Consider the following 25544-nt stretch of genomic DNA (forward strand, 5'->3'; position numbering starts at 1 on the left):
CAGTCAATGGCCAAGCTCCTCTCGCTCACAGGATTGAAATGTGCCTGTCATTTTTTGGGTGGGAGGGGAGGGGGCGTTCGGGCTCGGACATGCTGTTCTTTTCTTCACTCGGCTTTTGGAATCCAAAGCCAACACAGACGCCAAAGTGAGTTCTCTTTAAACAATAAACAAGAGAAATAAATCGACTTTTACATTTTTCCACCAAGCTTGTTTGGAGCAGTTTGTCATATTTGCGAAGGGAATAAAATTCTGAAAACAGATGAGATGAAAGTTTGATGTGTATTGAGGGACTACATGTGTGAAGAAATACAATTTCAAGCTGCTTGGAAGACAAGCGAGGGCGACCATCAGTCTGGGTTGATGCTCATTGTTAATCAGTTTCAGCAATTTACATTGTCTTTATGGTCCTTCAAGGCTGATCATTCAAAAACACACCTGAACATTTCCTTCATGGAGCTGTAGTTTCCAAAATTGCCACCAAGACACATATTAGGAGAAGTATAAATAGCTTTTGAGGCTGTATTATGAAGAGGAGACAAGCTATTTTGTCTGTTTCATTATATCCCGCTAAGATATTCGACTTGGACACCACTGTATGTATGTACTTAACTCTGGTAGGGAGGGAAAGATTGCTCTGGTATTACTTGTTGTGCAGCTCTACGGGTAAACACATGCACAGATTACATTGTGATGATGAAGCAATATCTTCTTATTGAGTGGCTGAAGTGAAACAATATCTAAGAGCAGGTGATTTCCCGAAGGGAGCAGAGAGACAAGCACTGAGAGCATCATGACGATCCCGAAACACAGTCAGCGATCAGGGGTTCTGCAAAGAAATCTATGATGATGAGTCATCATATCATTTTAGAGGTTTATTCAAGGATGAGTCTTCTTTTTTTTTGCAGGAACTATTCCTAGCATGTCTTGCTGTGGGCATGTTTAAGTTCACATAAGATCACACATCAGACAAGATGATTTGAGAGTAGAAGTCAAGGTCACTGGTAACATTTAGCTGTGCGAGGATAATTTAATGCATCCCTGATGTAAACCCTTATAGGTTAAGTTATATTTGTGCCACATCCATAGTATGGAATATATACTTTGCATGTGTTGCTCTAGCTGCTACGAACTATCTGTGTCTCAATTCGACCTTCCTCATAAAGTCGAAAATCCGCCACCATCTCAAGAGATAACTCTGACCATCATTCAGTCCAGGGAATGCTACCTTAAACAGGCTTATTTTGAATCAAGACTCTTTTCGCTAATGTCTAGTGCACTACCTAAAACCTGTTGGTGAAAGGGTCCAGTGTGTTTAAACGGATCTATTGGCAGAATTTGAGTATAATGTTAATATATTGTTTTCATGAATCTGTAATCACCTGAAACTCAGACTGCCATTACCTGAACATTGGAGAAGAACCTCTCCCAAGGAGCCCGCCATGTTTCTACAGTAGCCCAGACTGGACAAACCAATTACTGGCTTAGCAGAGGGCCTTTCACATGTCCTTAAAGGTCACTGTAGATGAGGCAGTGTAAGGGTGTTCAGTGGGTTGTAATGTGCATTCTCGCTGCTAGGTGCCATAAAATGTAAATGCTGCAGTGCCTGAGAAGTGATGAATCAATCAATATTTCCCTTGGTTTAAAAGGAGTTTTCAAATGCTCCTCAAATTTCCCCCAAATTAATAAGCAAGTGCCACATGTGTCAAATTGTTGTTACATTCCATTAATACAGATGATATCCTTTTCTACCAAAACATCTTTAAATGACTAATATCTTTAGTAACAGCTCACATTAACCTCAACTTCAGACCAACAGGAACTTAATAACAGAAGTCATCTTATTTGAATATGTGGATAAATGAGACTGTTACATCTTGACAACCTTCAGTTCTCTGTGCCCCCCCCCCCCCCCCCCCGATGCTGGATGAATGTGAGAGTGCTTTTTAACTCTCCCGACGGCTCTCCCTTTTGACTCCGACGGTGAAGGAGCCATGTCAGTGTCGACGAGAGAGAGGCTATTGTGAATTCTATGTGATGATTAACGGAGTATTCAAGGGAGTAGTGAGCCTGTCTTATCTGAGCCCCAAGCTAAATTGCTCTCTTTCTCCGGCCCAGTGAATGCTCGAGTGCCAGGGTATTATATGAGATGTCCCCCCCTAACTGGTGAAGGAGCGTTTGACTATTTATTCATACGGTTACATTTTTATTTGTATTTGGGAGGAAAGGTAAGAAAATGTAAGAGAGACAGTTGCTTCTTCCGTTTTTTGTCCAGCCCACTCACGAACGCTGCAGAACAATGGGAAATATAAACTGCTAGAAAGGTTTGTGTTCACTGTGGCATCCTTGTTGAATATATAACAAGAATGAATACTGTGTTTTTTATCTTTAAACTCTGTTGTGCTAATGAGCCCTTTATTTCTCATAAAACTGTTCCCTCAACATACCTTTAACATCTGAATTTGTGTCTTTTTCCTGCCTCACACTCTTTTCCGTTGCAAACAATTAGAGAAGCTGGGAAGTGCGACTATAAACTCTCACTGACGTTTACCTTGAATGGAACCATTTATAGATCAAGTGCCATTTTCAAAGTCACCTTGACAGTTCAACAGGATAAAGAACACTTCTCCCTCACTCGGCCAGGTTTCGAGAATCAGATCTCGAGTCAAACCAGCAACTCTCAAGTCAAGAGTCCAAAAGAATCCACAGCACTTCAGAGAGTTCTTGTAAAAGATTTCCTAAGATTGACGCTTTTTTTAAAAACCTGTGAACCTTTGGGCTGCAAGTATACTGTTGCTTTGAAATCTCACATATGAAAGCACAAAGAGCTCAACCAATGAAAACACACACAACGCATTAACATTCACGTGCATTCACTCACTCGTCCCTGTCAGAGATGAGCCGGTGGCAGCACATACACCACATACTGTATGCACATATATCTGCATGTCTAAATCCATCCTCCGTTGTGTTTTCTTGCTTTGCTCTGACAGCGTGAGCGTTGGGAGCGTCCTTGCCCTCTGGCTCTCGCTCCCACCGAGGTGCTGTGTAGTCTTACTCCACTGCGTCGTACTGCTGCACTCCACCAGGGGGATTGGAATAGAGGCGGGGGGAAATAACTTTGACTCATACCATATTATCCCCCCCCCCCCCTCTGTTCCGATCTCACTCACTCTGCTCTTGGGTTGTCTTAAGAGTAAACCTCAGCACATATGATGGAACTCATGTGATTTCACCATTTGAAATACCGGGATTACTCCCATAAAAGTGAGGGCACATTTATGCAATCTACCAGAGAAGGGCAAGTTAAATATTACATTTCAGTTGTAGGGTTTGGGGTTTGCAAGCCAAATCAGAGAATATATTGTTTTAATAAAGTGAAAATACTTCGATAAATCCATCCATCCACTATACCAATGATAGTTTGAGCCAATTCCTGCATGTTTTTGAAGTGTGGGGAAACCCAGACAATGGTGATCATACAAACTCCACACAGAAAGACCACTGCCCTGGGATTCAAACTAGGAACCTTCTTGCTGTGGGGAGATGTAGGTAAACACTGCAACCAATGCTAGTGGACAGGTAAGTATCAGTGATGTTTGGCTTGCACACGAGTTTAGAGAAAATTCTCCTTTGTATCTTAATAGATTCTTTCCCATTTTCTGTTAAAAAAAAATCATCCTCCTTTCATGGTGAGAATAATTTGTGAAGAGGGCTTCTCCACACCGACTCAAACGGAATAAAGGAGTGCTAATAGAAAAAACAGATAAGTCCGCCCCATCCTTAAACCCCCAGCATTAAGCAGCAGAAATGGTTCTGAAAACAGTTGTTGACAAATGGTAATTCAAAGATTTGTTAATGTTGAGTGATTAAAAACACTGCAGGCATTTCACAGGGAAAATACAGCATGCAAATTGCTTTTTCTGCAACTGCTGTGCTTCTCGGTTTGTTGAATTTAAAGCCTCTTCTTTTTTTTACTGTTATCATAATATTAAAGAGCTGTCACTTTTCCTGTAATGGAATGCACAATGTGAAGAATTAGCATTTTTCAACAGTTATCTTGTTTGTGCCAGGATGAGCAATTATTGGCCTGATACCTTTTTTTTCCCCCTCTCAAAACAGTACGATTATTTTCTTTCCTCCAAGGAAGATGTAGTCAGTCACAGCCTGGGACTGGTTTCATCTTGTTTGTGTGTGTGTTCTCGCACACTTTATCTCTCCTTGTGATCATTAGGTTTTCATGGGATAGGACTATGCACAGGGATCTTCAGTTGTCATCGTTCCATCAAACGCTGCAGCAGGCTACCATGTTCACCACAGGCTGGGGAGAAGAACAATCGTGAATGTTGAGCTGCACGCCAGAGACAAACACTAGAATGACTCGTGCTTGGACGAAGAATCTGTGTGATTGAACGTTACACATGAAAATTCTGGTGTCGTCTTCACTGAGCATCTCAGGATTCATTCACTAATCAATACCTTGAGAGTTGTGCGTTATCAAACACTTATATTCAAAGATATATATTCTGAGAATTGACACGCCTTGATAACTACATTAAAAGCTATTTACCATGATAGTTTTAGTGGCTTCATGCATGGAGACAAAAGTAAGTTGGAAGTAATTACACTGCTTTATGTTAAACCATCAAAGTCGACAGCCACTTGGCAAAATGTGATATAGCAGTATTCTTAAAAATGGACACAACAAAAAGTGGATATGTTTGCTGTTGGTCTCGTGCCACACAACATACACACACACAAACACATACGTACACTCACACACACAGACACAAATGGATGAAAAATGTACCCTTCAACTTTTGAAGGGGATCTGGTGGACCTAGGAATTAATTTTTCACTTTAATGTGGTGAGATGTATATGCGCTCTACTAGTGCCCTTCTAGTTGCAATGTCATCAGCTCTAGTCAGATGTTATGACAGGCTAAAAGGAAATTTCAGGTTAATTGTTTATTGCCAACTCTGATCTCATATTTATAGGCTTACAAGGACACACACACACACACACACACACACACACACACACACACACACACACACTCAAAATACACATGACTGGTCTTGTCATTTAATGTTATCTAACGGAGCTTGAGTAAAAACCTCAAATTAAAAACTGTATGGATGGACCGATAAGTAATGTATTTCACACGGAAATAAAGCAGTGGTCAAGATGTAACTAATAAATACACCATCCTGTCGTATAAAAATGTGTGTACTTTGCTGCTTGTAAAGCACATGAATGATCAGCTCATCCCCCGAGTGTTTCACCTTTTATCCGAGATCTCCTGTTCGACTTTATGAGTGTAGCAGTTATAATACAGCTGTCGTAAACCTGTAATTCTAATTGATGGGGTAACAACTTTTAATGCCAATAATGTACTGTAATGGAAAGTGATGTAAATGGGAGGAGATAAACTTAATTAAATGGCCGAGCAGATGGTGACACTGTCCGGTAACTGAGAGGTCACAAGGTCAAAGTCTCTTACATCTAATGTGTCCATCCACTGCCATGTTTCTGCCCATGTGTCCTTGAGCAGGATGGCAAGTCTCCTCTCACGTTGTACATGTCTCTAACTCATTTAGCAATAAGGGGTTACTGGCTCGTCATTTTGTGTATTAATAAGCAAATTTTGAATTTTGAGCGTATCAAGTCACCTGTCTCTGTTAATGTGACCTTGCGGGGACAGTTGGACAAGGACACTTCAATTCAATCTCAGAAAAATGATCCTACCTGCAAAATGTATGATTTCTACACATTGTTTTTACAACTGTTACATATGTGTTAAAAATGACAGTAGTTTGTTCACTATTGAAAGGACCTGGTCTTTCCTCTGTGGATTGCAGGGTCTCTCGTAAAGCCTTTGGAAATGCATTCCCTTGCCTTGATATCAAAATCTTGCTCCATTATCGCATATTCATTTACTTCCTCCACTGCTTTAAGTGGAAACATTGTTAGTTGAGCAGCGACGTCCCGTCTCTGTTCCTCCCCACCGCCTGCTTTGTTAACTTAATAAAAAAAAAAGTCTGTCTGCCGTACCAAGATGTTCAGAATGGAACTAACGGTCCCATATGGTGGCGAGGACACTGATCGCAGGAAATAGAAAGAGCCAGCTTGCCTGCAGTGCTGTTCTGTCCCATATGCAGACTGTGGTGTTTGCAGGCTTTCCGACAGACAGATGCCATCTTGATGTGTTTAAGTGGGTTGTCATCCACTGAGGGGTTGATCGTCTTGCTTCACTCTCAGTGAGTAAAGAAGAATTAAACAGCAGCAGAGTTAGGCCTCCTGCCGAGAGACAAAGATGGGGAGTCGTGTTGATCACAGGCAAACTTCAACTTTCTGCGCAGCTGAGTGTGTGTGTGACCTCAATAATCAAAGAAATATAATTATCTCTGCCAAAAAGGTCATGTTTCCACCCAGTTCCTTTGGTTTGTTTGTCTGTCTGCAGGATTACTCAAAAACTACAGAAATTATTTCCATGAAACTTGCAGGGATGGGACAAGAGAAGTCATTACATTTGGATGAAGAAAGATTTGAGGATCCAGGACTTTAACTTTACTAGAGTTTTGACATTTTCAAACATCTCCTAGGGATTGATGCATGGATCTCGATGAGAAATATCATGCATATGTAGGGGAATGATATCTACAGTGTAAGTGTGTGCAGCTTGATGCAGATCCAAATAAAACTCAATATCTAGAGGATTTAAATGTGGTCTTATTAGGCGACTGTTGGCTGAGGTATGCTCTCTATTTTCATTCCTATTGTAAAATTAAACAGTTTACACTAGTTTTTGATTATTGTTACCTTCTTGAAGGGACAGTTGAAGTTTGCCATTGGGAAGCCAGTGAGGGATAACATTCTTCAACTGGTCATAGCTTGGTGGTTTGGCCAAATACAAAGGGAAAGATTAATGGGTTCATCTATCAGTGAAACAGGTTTAGTATATTAAATTTAAATTAATCGTATAAAGGTATAGCGATATTAGCCTATTACAGCTATGATTTTTTTCTACACCCTAATCATACATTTTAAAACTGCTATTGTCCATGAATAGGAGACAGTGCTTATTCCATTATAGATCTTAAGTCATTTATTTAAAAGAAACATTTTTACAACATAACACTTGATGGATATGTGTTTTTTTTGTGTGCATTAAATCCCAGAATCAACGAAAGCCCTAAATATTATTATGGGTATAATTCCATTTGGAATTGAATGACATGTCGGTTTTAACTTCAACGAGGCACTGAGGGGGAAATTAAACAGAGCAAAAAACACCATATGACAGGACAGCTGTCAGGGAAGATGCTCTCTTCTCTTGCTCTTTGTTTCAATTTTATGTGTAGCAGGAGGCCTCGTGGAGTTTGGCAACTGAGAGCGGAAGCGTAGAAGTTAGCAACTGGCCTAGAAAGTCAATTAAATGTATTTACGTTATGACAACAAACTGATGGTGGAACAAAATAGTCGAGCTGCCCAACCATGTTGCCATGGCTATTTTTAGAGTACAATTCTATGAGTTCAGAAGAGTGGAAGAAGTAGTTTGTTGATCTGCCAATTTGAAATATATGTATTTGCACCCTGCCTACCTTTTGCATAAAAATGCCTTCAAAACATCATCGACACATTTAAACTGTTGTAACTCAGTTTGAGTCGACGCTGAAGGATCATTTAGAAGAGAGTCTTGCCCCTTGTCAAGATGATCTGGAGTGACACCGAAGTTGACCTTTCAAATACTGGGTTGGATACAAGAGACAGTTTTCCTATCGAGTGAATTGACACAGCTCAGGCCAGGACCTGGCACAAAAAGATGAAGATGTCAAATTGAAAATGTTGCTGTTTGTACACAAGAGGGGGAAAGGCTCAAAGAGTTAAATTTGAAAACTGCACTAATCACATTTTTATTTAACCATGGACTATTGTCTCATTCCCACCTGAACAATTTATACTCCGCCAGAAGGAATTGAACAAAATTGGACGGTGGCTGGTGCAACCCAGCCAACAAATAATGATATAGTTAGTAACACAGAAATACACATTTAATTGTGCATTTGGGTGTGATTATGCTGGATAAAGGTTGGGCTTTTTCTGTAACTCTGGAGATGAATTTAATTGGAGGCTTTTTAACACGGGAGCCAATCGCATCTGACATAGGGCGAGAGGCAGGGTACATCCTGGAAAGCCTAACACACGGCCAACAGAGTCAAACAAACACTAACATTTTAGTCGCCAATTAGCCAAACCTGCATGTCTTTCAATCGTAGGGGGGGGAACCTATAGAGGAAGAACCTGCAAACTCCAACCAGAATGGCCAGTGGGTTTAAACCACTAAATCTCTTGCTGTGAGGCAACAGAGCTAAGATTCCCAGACTGGAAAAACATACCAACCCGAAATCAAGTCGGCCTTTATCACCCCTTTAATTGTTGTTTTTGGTCAATTTCAAGGTAGTTGAAAACAATTAATGATGATTGGGTCGGTTGAGTGTGGTTTGAAGTGGCACTCTGGGGCCGTGTTAACCAGGGCAATCTCTGATTAAGAGATTAACAGCCTTATTACTTCCCGGGCTGTGGCAGCAAGGAAGGGAGGAGAGATGATCTAGAAGACAGTTGGAATGCAAGTGCGAGAACTAATGCTGATCAAGTGAGGATTAACACTCCACCCTCTCTCTCTTTTTGCAAATTTTCTGTGCTTCCTGCTGTTTGCTTAGGCTCCTCAATTTGTAGGTTTAGTTACACTGACTTTTTACAGACCCCACTTCTGCTCAAACTACTCCCAGTTCACACCAAGAGACAAAAAAGGCTAAATTTGTGGTTCCTGCTCTGAGCCGAATGACGGCAGATTAGTGAGTGAGAGGATGATACAAAAAGTAAATCATTGAGAGCCGTTTGGTTTCGACGTGAACAAAAGAATTGAGTGTTTTAGGTTTTTTGCCCAATAATTACTGAGATCTCTGCCACAGGAGATTATCTGTGGTGATGCAAGTGGGAAAACAGGTGAGATGAATTCCATCTGTTGTTATGGAAACTAAGTAAACTATTGACTTTTTTCCAGTTCGTCTCTTTATTTGTCATCATAAAGTGTGCTCAGGTGCTCAGGCTCTGACTTCAATATACTCGTTCACACATTTCCCTTTCCAGTCTGCATAAGAAGTTTGTGCTGAAATTCTTTGGGGAAGAAATAAGCATAAAACAGCTTTTTTACTTAATTCCAGACACCTGCAGTTGTTTACTCATATCAACAATTCACCTTTTTAAGTTTAAGCCTTCATCTTTGCCCGTATCAGCCCGTCCAACATTGAATCATAAAACAATTAGAATGAGAGGCTTAGTTAGCTAAAGTTATCATTTTTAATTCTTTGGCAAACTTCTCTGGGTCAAAAAAACAAACAAACTGTCTCTTAAGTTCGAAATATACTTTTAAATCATACAAATATTGTTTATCTACATTAATACACATAGTTTTGAATATGTAAATATTATATTGAGGTCATTCTGTGTTCTTAACAGCTCCACTCAAATCATCCGTCATGATAATGGTTGAATGTGAAAGGGGAAGATTGTTTGATGGCTTCACTGACCATGAGCTCAGACCTTTTAGAGCCTTTTCTGAGGGTTTCCTAAAGATCTTCAACCAACATATTCATATTCATCCAACTTTCTGAGAAGCTTCTGTGTAGCAGCACCCAGAAGCTACCGTTACCTGGAACAATCACACCTACTGTACAGTCAGATTTCTTTGGTCAGAACTGAAGAGAAGATGTTTTCCTTGGTATATTTAGTTTATCGTCATGCTGCCTAATTAAACCAGCGTTTATGATCTGTCTTTGTGACTTCTTAAAGTCTAACTACACACCTAGCTGGTGCTGAGACAGCTGTGTCCGAGCACAGGGGGGAGCATGAGAGGATGGCGGACATCTCTGAATAAAAGCTGATGTGGTGGATCAGGGGTTAAGTTTCAGCCTAACTTTCAGATTTACCTTCTATAAGAGGGTGTTACAGATGATGATGATCAATTCGGGCAGCGTTAAAATTAGGAAATTACACTATCAGTTCTTCAAGAAATCTTCTAATTACTTGAAATTGTATTTCCACTCCAATCTCGTAGTATGAACATTGTTTATTCGTTATTTCTGACAGCAATTTCACTTTTCATTTTTGGACCCCCTCCTCTCTGGACATGTTTTTCTGTTTGGAGGTGACAGTGACTCAAGCATTATTATAATTATTGCCTCCCTAATGCCACGAGCCTGCAGGCAGCAGACTTTGAAGAGTACAGTTTCTATAATTGTCTCTCAGTCTTGTTTGGCCTCACTGTTACTTGGAGCGTTTGTTAATTACAGCATCTCCCGAATTTAATTTCAGGTTGCGCCGTGTCCCCAGCAGGAAATGTGAAGAGAGGCAAATGGTTTAGTGTTGCCTGGTCAGCATGTTTACAGTCGGATGAATGTGAGCCACAGAACTTCTTCTATCTCTCGCACTTCTCCAAGTTAAAATTGTTAAAGTTAAACAGTGATGAAATGCTCAGAGTAAAATGCAAATGTCTCAACTCGCTTAAAGTAAAGAAACTGAAAAACGTTGCCCATGCTTGAAAATTTAACTTGCTACTCGAAGCAGTGAGTTTTTACTTTGAATAATATCACAACTCCAGCAGTCCAGTATATATGGTTTAGTTTACTATGAATAGTGAAAAGGGCAAAGGTCAAAACCACAACACGCTGTTAAAAGAGAGTAGAACAACTTTTTCTTTTGATGAGAGCAAATTAAATTAGTCCCGAACATTTCCAGAAAAACTTGCACACATCACAACTCCGTCGTCTTTGGCTTCACTCGCTTTCTCTCTCTATGAGTCAAGCGGACTGTTCTGCATATTTCCATAATAAGTTTATGCTGGAGTCCAATTAGATTTGATGTTTTAGGGGAGTATACTTAAAGGGCACTGAGGACTTTGTATGATGTATTATTGAATGGAAATAAATGGCAACTTGTTTTGTCAGCTGCTACCGGCCATCTCTCCCACCATCTGTTGTCTTTTACAGAAAGAATAAGGACCCTGTATTTCTCTCCCGTCTTTTTATTTCTTTCCGGCTGTTTAAAGAACAGATTGAGATTGAGTGTCTTTGTTCAAGGCTCATGGTTTCACGTCTTTAAAAAATGCTTCACGTGCGAGGAGCATACTGTGTTGTGAATTTTCATCAGAAGTATCCAGGGGGGGTATTTTAACATAGTAACCCACAGCTTTTTCTTCCCAAGTTCTGCTTTGCTGTTCTCTTACAACAATGATTGAACTGATTAACAGTTGAAGTAAACTTGGAAGAGGGATCCTTCATTTAATGGAGAAACCCTCTTGAGGCAGATACATGTATTATAAGAAAAACAACATCTTCGGGTTATCTTACAAATAGAATGAATAAAGAAATACAAAATTTCTTTTACTATCTGATTTTCTTTTTCTCCGTCTGTGACCAAGATCAGAATTTTTAATGACAGCACAAACCACATTGAATTGGATCTTTTGAAATCGGATTGGAAGTTGTCTTTTTCCCTTCTTCAACTGTCCAATAGATGTGAGACTGTGCCCACTGGGGCCTCAGATTCCTCACAGTTCTTAGTTGACAGATGTTGGACCCAACACAGTTTTTCATCCGCCTTGAGGTTTCCCATGTCGTGTTTTCTGGAAATGTTTTTCTTCTCACCACAGTTGTAGAGATTGGTTATCTGAGTTACCAAAGTCTTTCTTTCGGCTTGGGTTACTCTGACCATTCTCCTCCGACCTTTCTCATCAGCAGGGGGTCTCTGTCTACAGGACGTTTTTTCTAAAAACTCAAGCCATTATTAATGTCATTGGTAAACCTGTACCTTTTGCCTATTTGTGACTCAAGGCCAATGGCAAGAATCCAAACTCTCACTGCCCACACACTCCTCTTTTTCAATGATTGGAATATGTCAGCGACAAACAATTAAGAGAAAAACTTATAAGTGGGGTTAAAAACAGGAATGTCTTCTGCTTTGATGAAGACCACGTGAAATAGCGCAAGGAAAATGCCCACAGAAACACCAACTGGTTGTAAAACGTGCACATATACAATTGCTTTAGGCAACAGGAAGCTCCTTTGTCAACTGCGATAATGGCCAAACTGAAGATCCAACCCCTGGTCCCAGTTCAAACATGACACTGTTTCTCCTTTAGGTTCGATACAGCTAAACTTGATCTTTCTTTCATGATCTTTTGAAACTCGACACCTCTAACATCTATCTACGTGGACACAAACAACACTCAGTGGCTCCCCAGTAAAAAACACCATTGCCATTTATGAACAACCTTAAACCCTACACCATGGTGAAGGAAGTTGCTCTTTCAGGGGACCCTAGACCCAACTGTCACGGTATTGTTCCACAAAAAGGGCCTGTTGGGAATTCGAAGAAGCAGACAAAGAGTACAGAGAAAATACCATGGATTTGAATACTTGATAATCAAATTAAGTTGCCACGGAACACCTGCACAGTGCTGATAAGATAAAGAACAGGAGGGGAATAGGGGACAGAATAATCAAAAGAGAAAGGAAACCCATAAAAACCCAAACAAGGTGGTGGATAGCCAATGAATAATGTAGTGAACTTGTAACAGCTCAGAAATGATCTCTTTCTACTTTCGTCTTTTTTTCCCCATCTCCACTTTTCTCTTTCTTTAATTTGTTCTGCTCGCAGTCTTTCTCTAGAAATTTCCACCTTAATTCATTATACAAAACATCACAGGAGACCAGTCCTCAAAAGGATTTAACACTGAACAAAATTAAAGCCATTTCCTCTCTACTCAGCTACGATCCGGTCACTGAGTAGGACTGAAACCTGTGATTGGCAAATTGAACTTGGCTTTTAAGTATTTCCTCACAAAGTCACTTTTCATAATTGCAACACAAGAATTTGTTCATGTCTGCAGTTCTTAAAACACCAAACTCTTTCTCACACTAGCACCGTTTGGGTAATAGTACCTTCATCATCACAAAGAAACATCCGTCCTTAAAGTACCATGTGTAGACATGAAGCAACTGTTGCTGTTGAGGTGTCACTGAGCCATTTCTCAACTGAAAGATTATTGAAAATCTGCATCTCTAGAGATCGAATGCCTTTAGGGGTCCCACCTACTTGCTTCACCAGTGTTATTACACATGTGTTATGAAAACTCAAAATGCAATGTACAAGATTTTATGGATCCAAATGAATAGTATGCTTTATAGTTTACAGTAAGGAAAATAAGCTCACACAATAATTTAAGAGAGAGAATGCTACAGATATGTAGCATGAATTGAAATTCTTTTTTTGATAAATTTCTTACCTACCAGACGCTGTTTGCGTTTTGCACAAAATAAAATCTGGGAAATCGTATGATTTGTGGAGCAATTTTCTAAATGATGGCTCTTTGGCAGCTTGGTCGAGCTGTTACAATCAAATACAACAACAGGGATAATAATACAGCAATTTTCAAGTGTTAGTTGAAGGGATCCATCAAATATAGTCATATCTCAAGAGGCAAGCAGTAACCAAATTCCAACAGAAATTTAGGGACCACTTTTTCTTATTGTTCCACTCTGTGTTCAACAGTTTGAGATTATTCTGATGCGGAAATTGCGGCAGTTAAACAGATTTATTGGCAAAAGACGGATGAGCAACTATTTTAGAAGTGAGGAAGTGTCCTCTGGTTCAATGCTGCATCATGTTACAACCTGAATTAGAGTATAACCTGTGAGCCGAGTGGACGTTTCTCCCAAACTATCCTTTTCTGATAAACTCTAATTACGGAGGTTAATAGTTGACAGTTGCAGTGCAAATACTTCAAGGCTTCTCAATTAAACCTTTATTCGGCACGACGGCCGCACTGCATGTAAGCCGTCACCAGGAAACTGAGCACAGGGGCAGCGCCGTACAAGAGAGAGGAGCTCTGTAGAATGACATTCTATTTTTAGATGTTATAAAATACCACAGAACTCAGTGTGTCTGTTACAAAAGGGGCGATGGAGACGAAATGTGGACTTCACAATGGTTCGTTTCTCAAATCTTACAGAAAAGTTTTTGGGTTGCCTTCAGTTAAACAGTCAGTGAGGAGATCAAAAGAGGCAGAAAACTTTGAGCAAAATACATCGTCCATGGGCTTATTAAATTACTCTGCTTTCATATGCAGATAGCAGGTAGAGATTAGCTAAAACGCCATTGGGACCAGAACCACTTATACAAAGTATTACTGTTTGTGTTTTGTCAAACACATCAAACAGTGTACAGGGAACAGAAGATGGAGTCATAGCACGGATGTCTACACCAGAAGCCTCAGCCATTGCCAAGTTACATTATAGTAAATGTATAGTATAGTATAGCATAGTACAAGGTTAGTTCAGTAAAAATAACTTCTACCTATATTTGTTAAGTTTGATTGACAGTTTGGTCGTCAATCCAAAGGAGTCTCCCCTATAAGTAGTCAACATATCCATTACTGTTGTGTAAATGTCACAAGTTGTCACGGTTACACACGTCACATGTCATAAATGCCACCTATGGATCAATTTGAAAGGAAAAACAGGAGAAATTAAATCAATCGAGCAGCTCTGCCTTGACGTGGCCTTTGGCAGAGACCCCAGGTCACGGCAGCTTGGCAACACAAACGCTGATGGCGGCCTTAAATATGAGTGTTACCTCCAGGAGGCAGCTGTTCAGTGCTCCCTGCAGAGCTCCTATAATGAGAATAAAATCCATCCGCTGACAACAAGGGTGTGACTGTTTACACGCAACTTGTCGAGACCCCCTCGTTTCACACCGTCTTCCTCTCGTGCTCACGTACACTTAATGCTGCAGCGTGTGGAACCCAGTTTCTGTACATGCAGTCACGTGTATCCCTGCATGTGCTGGAAACCATCTGCACATTATATGCACTCACACAGACACACAAACCCCTCTCAAAGACACGGGCACATAAACTCCGTACATAATCATCTTATTCATCTGTCCCCTTTATCTGTAGATTTCTCGCCTCTCAATTTATTCTCCCCGATTTGATCTCTCCACCATCTCCACCAGCTCTTTGTCTCCTCTATCTCCTCCGTCTCGGGGGTTTCACAGCCTCGCCTGCGTCTCTCTGTATCTGTGCCGTCTTTTCAGTTTCACAAGGAACTTATACAGAAAGCAGGAGACAGAGTGAGAGCTGTAGTCAAAGTTCTGTTTACACTTATGGTCGTGATTTTCATTGGTGCACTCAGGCTGAAGTAGGGACAGAGAGAAAGGAGAGTGAGCGCTCGGTCTGAGAGCAGGTCTGTGATATTGTGTACGTGTCGGCGTGTGTGTATCCTGTGTCTGTCTCCCCATCTGTCCCACCTGCCTGGACGTCCAAACACTCCTCTAATGTGCTGTCCAATAAGCGCATGATTATCATATCGGTGCGATATTAGCTTCTATCACCGCCTGGCTGAGGATCAGTAATTGCCGTCCGTGCAGAGGAAATGGGAAAGGAAATTACATCTGCCTATACAAAGAGATCGTTTCCTTGTTAGTCCGAAGGGACTGTGATGACCCTCTACCCTGTGTGTGTGTGTGTGTGTGTGTGTTTGTGTGGCAGTCATGTGTTTGTGGTTTGTGTTTCATAAAAGAGCTTGTCAGTATGCAGATGAGTCTGGCACTAATATGAGAGTTGCATTAGGGGGAAGATTAGGACTAGGGCAGCTGGTGTATAGGTGTCTCCTGCTGTCTGTGAGTCAAGTCTTTTGGTTTCTATAAAGAAGCTTTGTTATGTTTGTTACCAAAAACACAGGCCTCTGCTGACCAAGTGAAGAAATGTTTTCACTGTATGGATTCAAGTAGGTTAGTGATCATTCAGCATCAATTCTGGAATGAGGGGGAAGATTAGGACTAGGGCAGCTGGTGTATAGGTGTCTCCTGCTGTCTGTGAGTCAAGTCTTTTGGTTTCTATAAAGAAGCTTTGTTATGTTTGTTACCAAAAACACAGGCCTCTGCTGACCAAGTGAAGAAATGTTTTCACTGTATGGATTCAAGTAGGTTAGTGATCATTCAGCATCAATTCTGGAATGAAAGATTTTATTCCCATGGTACATGTTTGATTGTTGGATCAAGTAATTAACATTTTAATATCTATCCAAGAAAATGTTATCAGGGATATTAGATTACATACTGGCAGTTGTTGGTGGACCTTGAACATCAGCTGAAGTTCCCCAGCCATATTGCAGTCACCACCCTGCGACCAGACATTGTGCTTGTGTCTGAATCCACCAAGCAAGCAGTGCTGCTGGAGCTGACAGTCCCGTGGGAAGATCGCTTGGAAGAAGCCTTTGAGAGGAAGCTCTCCAAGTACGCAGGACTGGTCAGTGACTGCCAGCAGGCTGGCTGGAGAGCAAGGTGTTTCCCTGTGGAGGTTGGATGCAGAGGATTTGCAGCCCGTTCCTTGGCCAGAGCCTTCAGTAGTTTAGGCATCGAGGGTGAGAGAAAGAGGAGAGCTATCCGCAGTACCACCGATGCGGCAGAGAGAGCCTCAAGATGGCTGTGGCTCAAAAGAGGGGAGCCATGGAGTCATGGTAGCTAGCTAGTCATCTGGACACAAGCTGGGGTCTGATCAGCCCCGGCTGGGTCACCTGGAGGAGGGCGTATGATGTTGAAAGACCCGAAACGTCCAATGATTCCAGGAACATCACTGAAGATGTGTCCAGATTAGGCATCAGTAGATGTATGTACACAGTGAATACCCTGAGTGATCAGTGACAGCCAGGAAAGACTGGATGACAACCATGAAGAGTGTGGTGACTACTGGAGAGGCAGTGACAGCCCGGAGAGACGGCAACCGGGGCAGAACGGGTCAGCAACCCAATCTGCATCCTCTGAGAGGAGGAACCCAACCAAGCTACGATGAACTTAATGGAAAAATACCCCCAGGGGTGCCCGAGAGGGGGGGAGGATGAGCACCCCGGTCGGACGGATACAACGGTAACAGACCCAGGCAACGGACAAACGACTATGAGCAAGCAGTGTACATGCGGTAAAATCTGCAAGAACATCCATGGCTTAAAGATCCACCGAGCGAGGATGAAGTGCCGGTTGGGAGCAGAAGCAACACAACGCACAGGTGTTACCCCTGGTGAGACGCAGGAGGGGCCAGGCCCGGAGTCACCCCACAGTGCCCAGAACCTCCAAGTGTTGCAAACTAATCCCTCAAGCATCAAGTCAGACAGGAGGCGGATCAAATGGCCTGCAGCTAGCATGACCTCACTCTGGAAACAGTTCGATGTCGACCAAATTCTGGAGGCAATGGCGAAAGGAGAGGCCGACAGGAAGCTACGAGCTATGACTACAATCATTGTCAGCATCGCAGCTGAGTGGTTTGGCGAGGAGGAGAAGAAAAGCTCCGGAACATCTTACTCAAAGAATCAAAGAGCTGTAAGGATCCACAACATCAGGCAGGAGATGAAAGCGCTGAAATCCCAGTACAAGGCGGCAGGACAAGAGGAACGCATTGGCCTGGCCCAGCTAATGTGCATCCTTCGGAAAAACATCAGAGTTCTCCGCCGGGCTGAGTGGCATCGGAGGCGGCGGCGCGAGAGGGCACGTAAACGTGCTGCTTTCATCGCTAACCCCTTCAAGTTCACTAAGGATTTGCTGGGGCAGAAGCGCAGTGGCAAACTGGCCTCCTCGCAGGAAGACATAGACCAACATCTGAAGCAGACGTACAGCGACCCAGTAAGAGAGCAGGAGTTGGGAGAGTGTAACAACCTCATAGAACCCCCTGAACCAGAAGTGCAGTTTGACATGTCGGAGCTGCAGCTAAAGGAAATCAGGGAGGTTGTCTGCAAAGCTAGGGCAAGCTCTGCACCAGGACCGAGTGGCACTTCATACAAAGTGTACAAGAACTGTCCCAAACTCCTGCTGCGTCTGTGGAAAATCCTGCGAATCTTCTGGAGAAGAGGGAGGATCCCTGAACAATGGAGAGTGGCTGAAGGGGTATGGATCCCGAAGGAGGAAAACTCCACTCAGCTAGACCAGTTCCGCATCATCTCCCTGCTGTGTGTTGAGGCAAAGATTTTCTTCAGTGCTGTTTCCAAACGGCTGAGTACCTACCTGGCAAAGAACACCTACATCGATACATCTGTCCAGAAAGGCGGCATTCCAGGAATGTCAGGATGTGTGGAGCATACTGGTGTGGTGACACAGCTCATTCGGGAGGCCAGAGAGAACAAGGGCAACCTGTCAGTGTTGTGGCTTGACCTGGCAAATGCATTCGGTTCCATTCCACACAAGCTGGTTCAGCTCACCTTGAGAAAACATCATGTACCCAGCAGGTGTAGAGACCTCATCGCTGATTATTACAGCAATTTCAGGATGAGGGTCTCTTCAGGAGCAATAACATCCAGTTGGCACAAGGTGGAGATCGGTATCATCACAGGGTGTACTATCTCTGTGACATTGTTCTCCCTAGCCATGAACATGCTCACTAAGTCTGCTGAGCCAGAGTGCAGAGGGCCCCGCACGAATTCCGGACAACGGCAACCACCCATCAGGGAATTCATGGATGACCTCACAGTCATGACAGAATCAGTCCCAGGCTGCCGGTGGATTCTGAAGGGACTTGAAAAGCTGGTGGAGTGGGCCCGGATGCGTTTCAAACCCGCCAAATCCAGATCAATGGTGCTGAGGAAAGGGAAGGTGGAGGACAAGTTCCGGTTTAACATCACAGGCACAGCCATTCCAACTATCACAGAGAAGCCAGTCAAGAGCTTGGGCAAGGTTTTTGACTGCTCTCTGAGAGACACAACATCTATCCAGTCGACCTGCACTGAGTTGGATGGCTGGCTGAAATCCGTGGACAAGTCAGGCCTACCTGGGAAGTTTAAAGCCTGGGTCTACCAACATGGCATTCCTCCAAGGATCCTGTGGCCCCTCCTTGTCTATGCGGTTCCTATCTCAACAGTTGAGATCTTGGAGAGGAAAGTCAGCAAACACCTCCGGAGATGGCTTGGATTACACAGGAGCCTGAGCAGCATTGCACTCTACGGGAACACCAACAAACTGCGACTGCCTTTCAAATCCTTGGAGGAGGAATTCAAGGTAACTAGAGCCAGATAAGTGGTTCAGTACAGGGATTCAAGTGATCCGAAGGTGGCTAAAGCAGGGATCCAAGTGAGGACTGGCAGGAAATGGAGGGCAGAGGATGCGGTTAGAGAGGCAGATGCAAGGCTGCGTCACAGGAGCCTGGTGGGAGTGGTCACACGAAGTCGAGCAGGGCTAGGATCCTTTCCAACTCCCCAAATGAACACCAGGGGGAAGGAAGGGCGACGAATTGTTCAGGAGGAGGTGAGAGCAGCAGTGGAGGAGACGGGAACCTGCAAGGCAGTGGGAATGAAGCAACAGGGAGCTTGGACGAGGTGGGAGAATGCGGTTGAAAGGAAAGTGACCTGGGCTGAGCTTTGGAAAGCCGAGCCTCACCGCATCAAATTCCTCATCCAGGCAGTGTATGACGTGCTTCCAAGCCCGTCAAATCTGCACATATGGGGCATAGCAGAGACACCAGCATGCCCACTGTGTTCCAAGCGAGGAACCCTGGAACACATCCTCAGTTGCTGTACAAGGGCACTTGGAGATGGTGGGTACAGGTGGAGGCATGACCAAGTCCTCAAGACCATTGCTGAAGCCATCAGCGCAGGACTGGCGTGGGCAAAGCAATTCTGACCCTCCAAGATAACCATCGCCTTTGTCAGAGCTGGGGACAAGCCAACTCCTGCCAGAAGAACATCATATGCAGGCATCCTGACGTCTGCAAGAGACTGGCAGTTGTTGGTGGACCTTGAACATCAGCTGAAGTTCCCCAGCCATATTGCAGTCACCACCCTGCGACCAGACATTGTCCTTGTGTCTGAATCCACCAAGCAAGCAGTGCTGCTGGAGCTGACAGTCCCGTGGGAAGATCGCTTGGAAGAAGCCTTTGAGAGGAAGCTCTCCAAGTACGCAGGACTGGTCAGTGACTGCCAGCAGGCTGGCTGGAGAGCAAGGTGTTTCCCTGTGGAGGTTGGATGCAGAGGATTTGCAGCCCGTTCCTTGGCCAGAGCCTTCAGTAGTTTAGGCATCGAGGGTGAGAGAAAGAGGAGAGATATCCGCAGTACCACCGATGCGGCAGAGAGAGCCTCAAGATGGCTGTGGCTCAAAAGAGGGGAGCCATGGAGTCATGGTAGCTAGCTAGTCATCTGGACACAAGCTGGGGTCTGATCAGCCCCGGCTGGGTCACCTGGAGGAGGGCGTATGATGTTGAAAGACCCGAAACGTCCAATGATTCCAGGAACATCACTGAAGATGTGTCCAGATTAGGCATCAGTAGATGTATGTACACACATATCATTTATCTGATGCTAAATCCAAAGCGACTTACTATATGTGCATTAAATTAACCATGAGGGTATAACATGGTGAATCTAATATTGAATGATAGATTACTGAAAATAAGACATCTGACACCGGTGCATTTAATACTATCCTACGAAACAGAGCACTCTTTGCTGAACCTTTATTGCTCATGTTTCTAACTTGAGCTTGCCCTAAGGTTTATATCTTCACCCCTATCTGTTGGCTTGTTTGTTGGTTGTAAGTTGTGTAGTTTAAGCTGATTACACAAAAACTCCAGAATTTGTTTTCCATGAAACTTGGAGGAAGGGTGAGACTTGGGCCCATAAAGAACCTATGCAGCTCTGGGCAAGCTCCAGATAAAGGAATGATTTTCAGGCAAAAATGTTTATCTTTAAAATTACAAAAATATGGTGTTTTGACATTTTCACTTATATCCTAGTGAATAATTCATGGATCTTGACGGAACGTATCAGGCATATTTAAGGGATGGATCTATGAGCATGTGCAATTTGGTGCTGATTGATTGAGTTGAACTGTTCGATACTGTTCAGTTGGATACAGAGTGCCTTTCCGGTCTTTCAGCAGAATCACTGAAAAACATCTGAGTGAGTTCTGGTGGTCTTACAGACTTTGATTTCCATGAAGCTTTGGTGTGGATCCAGATAAGAGAGCAGATTCAGGAATATTCTTTCATTGGGCATTAGCCTGGGTGGAGGTTTGCAGTCTCTCCAGTCTCCACACACCCTTCCAGTTTATCTCTATTCAACTGGCAGCTCTAAAGCAGCTGCTTCTGGTTTGTTGGCATCATCCACAATCTCCATTTTGAGAGTCTTTGCCAACATTTAAAGCCTCGACATAAAGGACAAACAGGCCCTTTTAGCAACACTACATGATACTGAGGGGAAACATCTTTCTGTTATTCATTATTATGTTTGTGGTTTTCAGTGAAGAAGCCAATTTTAAGAAAATGACTTGTATATTGTTAATGTGTGCCAGTCTGAGCTACGCTGTTGAGAAAACAAACACACCCGTATACCAACGTAGAATTAGAACAAGAATGCTCTTCCTCCCACAACATGCATTGTGTTTGTAATGAATACAAAATGTACACGTTTCTTGTGCAGTATGTAAATGCTGTGTGTTTATATTCATGCACATTCTTGGATGTCGAGCACGATGTAGACAACATGTTAACATTGTAAAGACACAAAGAGATGTGTAAAGTGGTCTGCAAACCACGGGGACAGCTGCTTCACACAACAATGAATATAATGAAGTGTTTAACTCTGACAGTTGCTTTATTTCCTGAGTACAAAATCTGCTACAGTAGCGACCTACGGTAAAGGTTCTTACTTGAGTATTTTAAATTTGAATCAATTTCTTTTTAAACAGTTAGTTAGTCACTTCGCACAAGAAGATTTTAGACACAGAGCACTTTATGAAGCCGATGATTAAATCAATCAGGTGAATGACAATAACTTAAAGAGGTGGATTTTCATCGGAAGGGTTCACATGAAATTTACAAAAGAAATACTTTACTTAACATTTGAAATGTACATGCAAAATGGGCAAATATATCTGATGTATGTGTGTTAGCAGAGAGATGTATGACTGGAATAAATGAAAGCACAGTTTGGGTTATAACTGCCACCATTAAAGGACGTGGGTGTTTTACTGACACTGATCATACTTGAGTGGGATGATGACTGGACCGCTCCATTATGAAACCATTCTAGCTCCTCCGACTCCTTCTTTATATCTAAGTGCGTACAAGACCGGGCCTTCAACTCCCACTGAGTAAAATGAACCCGCATGTTCATCAATCATTTATCTTTAGTGCTGCTGCCTTCATTTACCCTGTCTTCCTCTTATATGTTAATTTTGTATTTGCCCTGAACGTGTTCTTCTTCAAACACGACTCCATCTCTTCTTCCTGCTTCTTATTCATTAAACCTACATTTGTAGTTTTTCCTTCCGTCCTTCCTTCCTTTTCTTTTTTAATCACATCACTTTTACTCATCTGCCATTGAAGTTATAGTTCACCCGAAAATAAACATTTCGCTCACTATCTCCTCACCACAATGCGATGGAGCTGTGGGTGAAGTGTATGAGTCCACAAAACACTGTTGGAGTCTCAGGGGTAAACAGTGTTGCAGCCAAATCCAATACAATGAAGTTAACTGGTGACCACTTCTTCAAACGTAAAAAAACCCAACAGAAAATGCCTCCATTCAAACACTTAATGGTAATTTGAGTTTTACTGTCATATTCCTTTAAATACTGGTGTGACTTTTTCTCTCATGTACGTCCTCTCACCTGCTGTTTTCCTTGACCTCTCACAGAGGAAGAGTAACTGCACGGTGCCAGCTCCTGTGACTTGAAGTAGCAGAGAGAGGATAGAGGAGGCGACCAGAAATGCTGAAGTGGAGGAAACTAACCACAGTACTGTCACAGCGCTGGTAGATAAACATACAGTGTGTCCACAATATCACCCTCTGACTTCCATTCCTCTTGTTTCCCCTCCCTCTGTCTCTTGTCTATTGCCTCAGTTCTCTCTCCGCTGTTGTTTGCACCACATCCAATTTTTGGGTCACTGCAGATATCACATTGTGTCACGACACCAAAAAACGCTCCCATCAAATCCGTCTCCCTTTCTGGGAAAAAACACAGGTTTGTGTTACTCTACACACACACACACACACACACACACACACACACACACACATACACACACACACACACACACACACACACACACACACACACACACACACACACACACAGTGCTAGGACCTACTTATACAACTCTTTCCTCTCTCCTTTTCTAGCTTTGCTGGCGACAGATGGGCTGAGGTCTGTGTACCTCATGGAATTGTTGAAGGACAGTGTAAAGGGAATGTAAAGCACTACAGTAAGTTTGTGTGTGTGTGTGTGTGTGTTTGTGTGTGTGTGTGTGCGTGTGTGTAGGACAGAGCTGGTTGACAGAGGCCCCTCTGGGATCGACTCTTCATGTAAATACTGGCCTGCACAGCGATAGCGATCTTTCTATCTTGACCATTTGAAACTGAAACCTACAAAGAGCAGGCCTCAGACACAAATGACAAACAGACTTGTATTGTCAATACAGAAGATGACACGTGCTATGAGAGTTCTCGCTGGTCTTATCAGGTCTTATGCTGAATTTGAGGGATATCAATTCAAGACCACTTACCCAGCTGTCGAGAGTAATAAGCCAAGGTTTCATCCTCCTTCGCACCTCGACTCCTTTGACCTTCAAACCTTCACCCACCACATACACACCCACACCCTGACGTCCCCTCCTCTCGCCCTACAAACACCACTCACTGTCACTCCCTCCGAGAGCTCCATCGAACCACCATTGACCGCTGCTGGGGCTAATCGAAGGCCCCAGCGGCCCACCTTGTTGTGTTGGTTAATAGTGACCCTCCTACCCTTCTCTCCCAGCCAACGCTGCCGCCATCCTCCCTGTCCTATATCTCCCCATCTCCCCCCTCCTCCCATACTCTGGGCTGATTCGATGGCATTGATTGCCTCCACCTCTTGACCTCCTCCTAGAGCATTTATAGATGTAGCTGTCCCACTTTGAACGCATGCTGACTCCTGCTACCTGCCATAGAGAAAACTCCTTTGTCATAGAAATATGACGTCTACATAAACTTGCACCTGGTGCCTTGTTACACGTTTAACTTGTTTAAGTTTTAGTTAAAGAAAAGGCATAAAAGGTGTTGTTGTTGTTGTTAGTTAAGATGTTGTTGCATGATTTAGATCCAATTTCTAAAATTAAATAGGTTGGGAAATGTGCAAGCTCCTGTGTCTTAGCGATGTGTTTGTTTCTCTCTATAACTACACTGTACTAATGTGATTTAAATCACTTATGAGTTACAAGGTGCTGAAGGTTAAAAATACTTTATAATGGACTGATGGTACAATGACATAGTTTGTTGTTATATCAAAGTAGTAAAACCCTTTATGCCAACAAACAGCCACATACTCTCTGCAGACGAGGTAGAGGGTGTTAGAGAAAACCCGATTCTCCAAACGTGTTGATTGTTGAATTTTGTCTTTTATTAAAGAACTTCAACATGAATTCAATTACCTTCTACTGGCTCAACAAATCAATTCAAAAGTGTGGATGCTATCGCAATGGATAATGTTTTATTTCTTATAACCTGCCAGCCAATAAGAATGGTGTCAAATGAAAAGGATGCATAAAAAACTCTAGAATATTTTTGCTTTCAGAACGTTAAGTCGAATCCTTTTTTTTGAACCTGAAACCCAATGTAAATGTTTATAATTATAATAGATATCAGCAGTGCAAAATTGCAATTTGTACAGTATGACACTTTATCATCAGACCTTTGATTCGGTAAAAGAAAAACTCATGAGGAAACAACAAGAAGAAAAGAAAGAAAGGCCCCGAAATTGAAGAAGTTATTGGATGTACTTACTCTTTAAGAAGTGGGGAAACTTTTCCCAAACAATAAAGAAACACTTGATCCTTTAAGTTTGTCTTCTAAATTGAAAATCACAGAAATTGCACGTTTATGATATTTGTTGTGTGGCTCCCTTTTTATTGGCCCCATTCCTCACTTACTGACCACTCAAAATGATTTGGTCCGTCTGTACTTTCCAATATAAAGCTTTACTTTCGCTAAAGGAACACGGCCAAATTGTTGAATAACAGTGGAGTGTGTCTGAAGTGAATTGAATCTTCATTTATTCAGTGTCAAGCTTGGAGACAAACCAACAGAGGGGACTGTAAAAGACCATTTGTTCATTAATTCATAGAACGTCGTATTCTGAATCCTACTTATGTCATTCCTTGGATGGAACTACCAAATGTTTATCCTTATCTCTGTTAAAACACATACACACACACACACACACACAAACCAGCTCTTTTTTCCTTTTTTGGTATATTACCCAGTCCCTGCTAGAATGGCTCGATTGTTTTAGCTGAAGACAGGGCCCATAAAGTGCCATTAAAGATGTATCACCACAGCAGCTAATGTTTTTCTTATCCATTGTCGAAGCACCTCCAGGACTAAGAGACTAACAGATTCTTTTCCAGCCCATTTGCAGTCCTCCCTCTAACCTCCTTCCACCCTCCTTTGCCTCACATTACAGCAGC

The 25544-nt window shown here is 42.6% G+C and overlaps 1 pseudogene; it reads left to right on the plus strand.

Annotated features, from left to right (window-relative positions):
* The first annotated feature begins 16909 nt into the window (after nt 1-16909).
* Nucleotides 16910-20227, plus strand: LOC133010632 (uncharacterized; annotated as a pseudogene).
* The last annotated feature ends 5317 nt before the right edge of the window (nt 20228-25544 follow it).

Source organism: Limanda limanda, chromosome 9 (assembly GCF_963576545.1).
Source record: "Limanda limanda chromosome 9, fLimLim1.1, whole genome shotgun sequence".
Taxonomy (NCBI): domain Eukaryota; kingdom Metazoa; phylum Chordata; class Actinopteri; order Pleuronectiformes; family Pleuronectidae; genus Limanda; species Limanda limanda.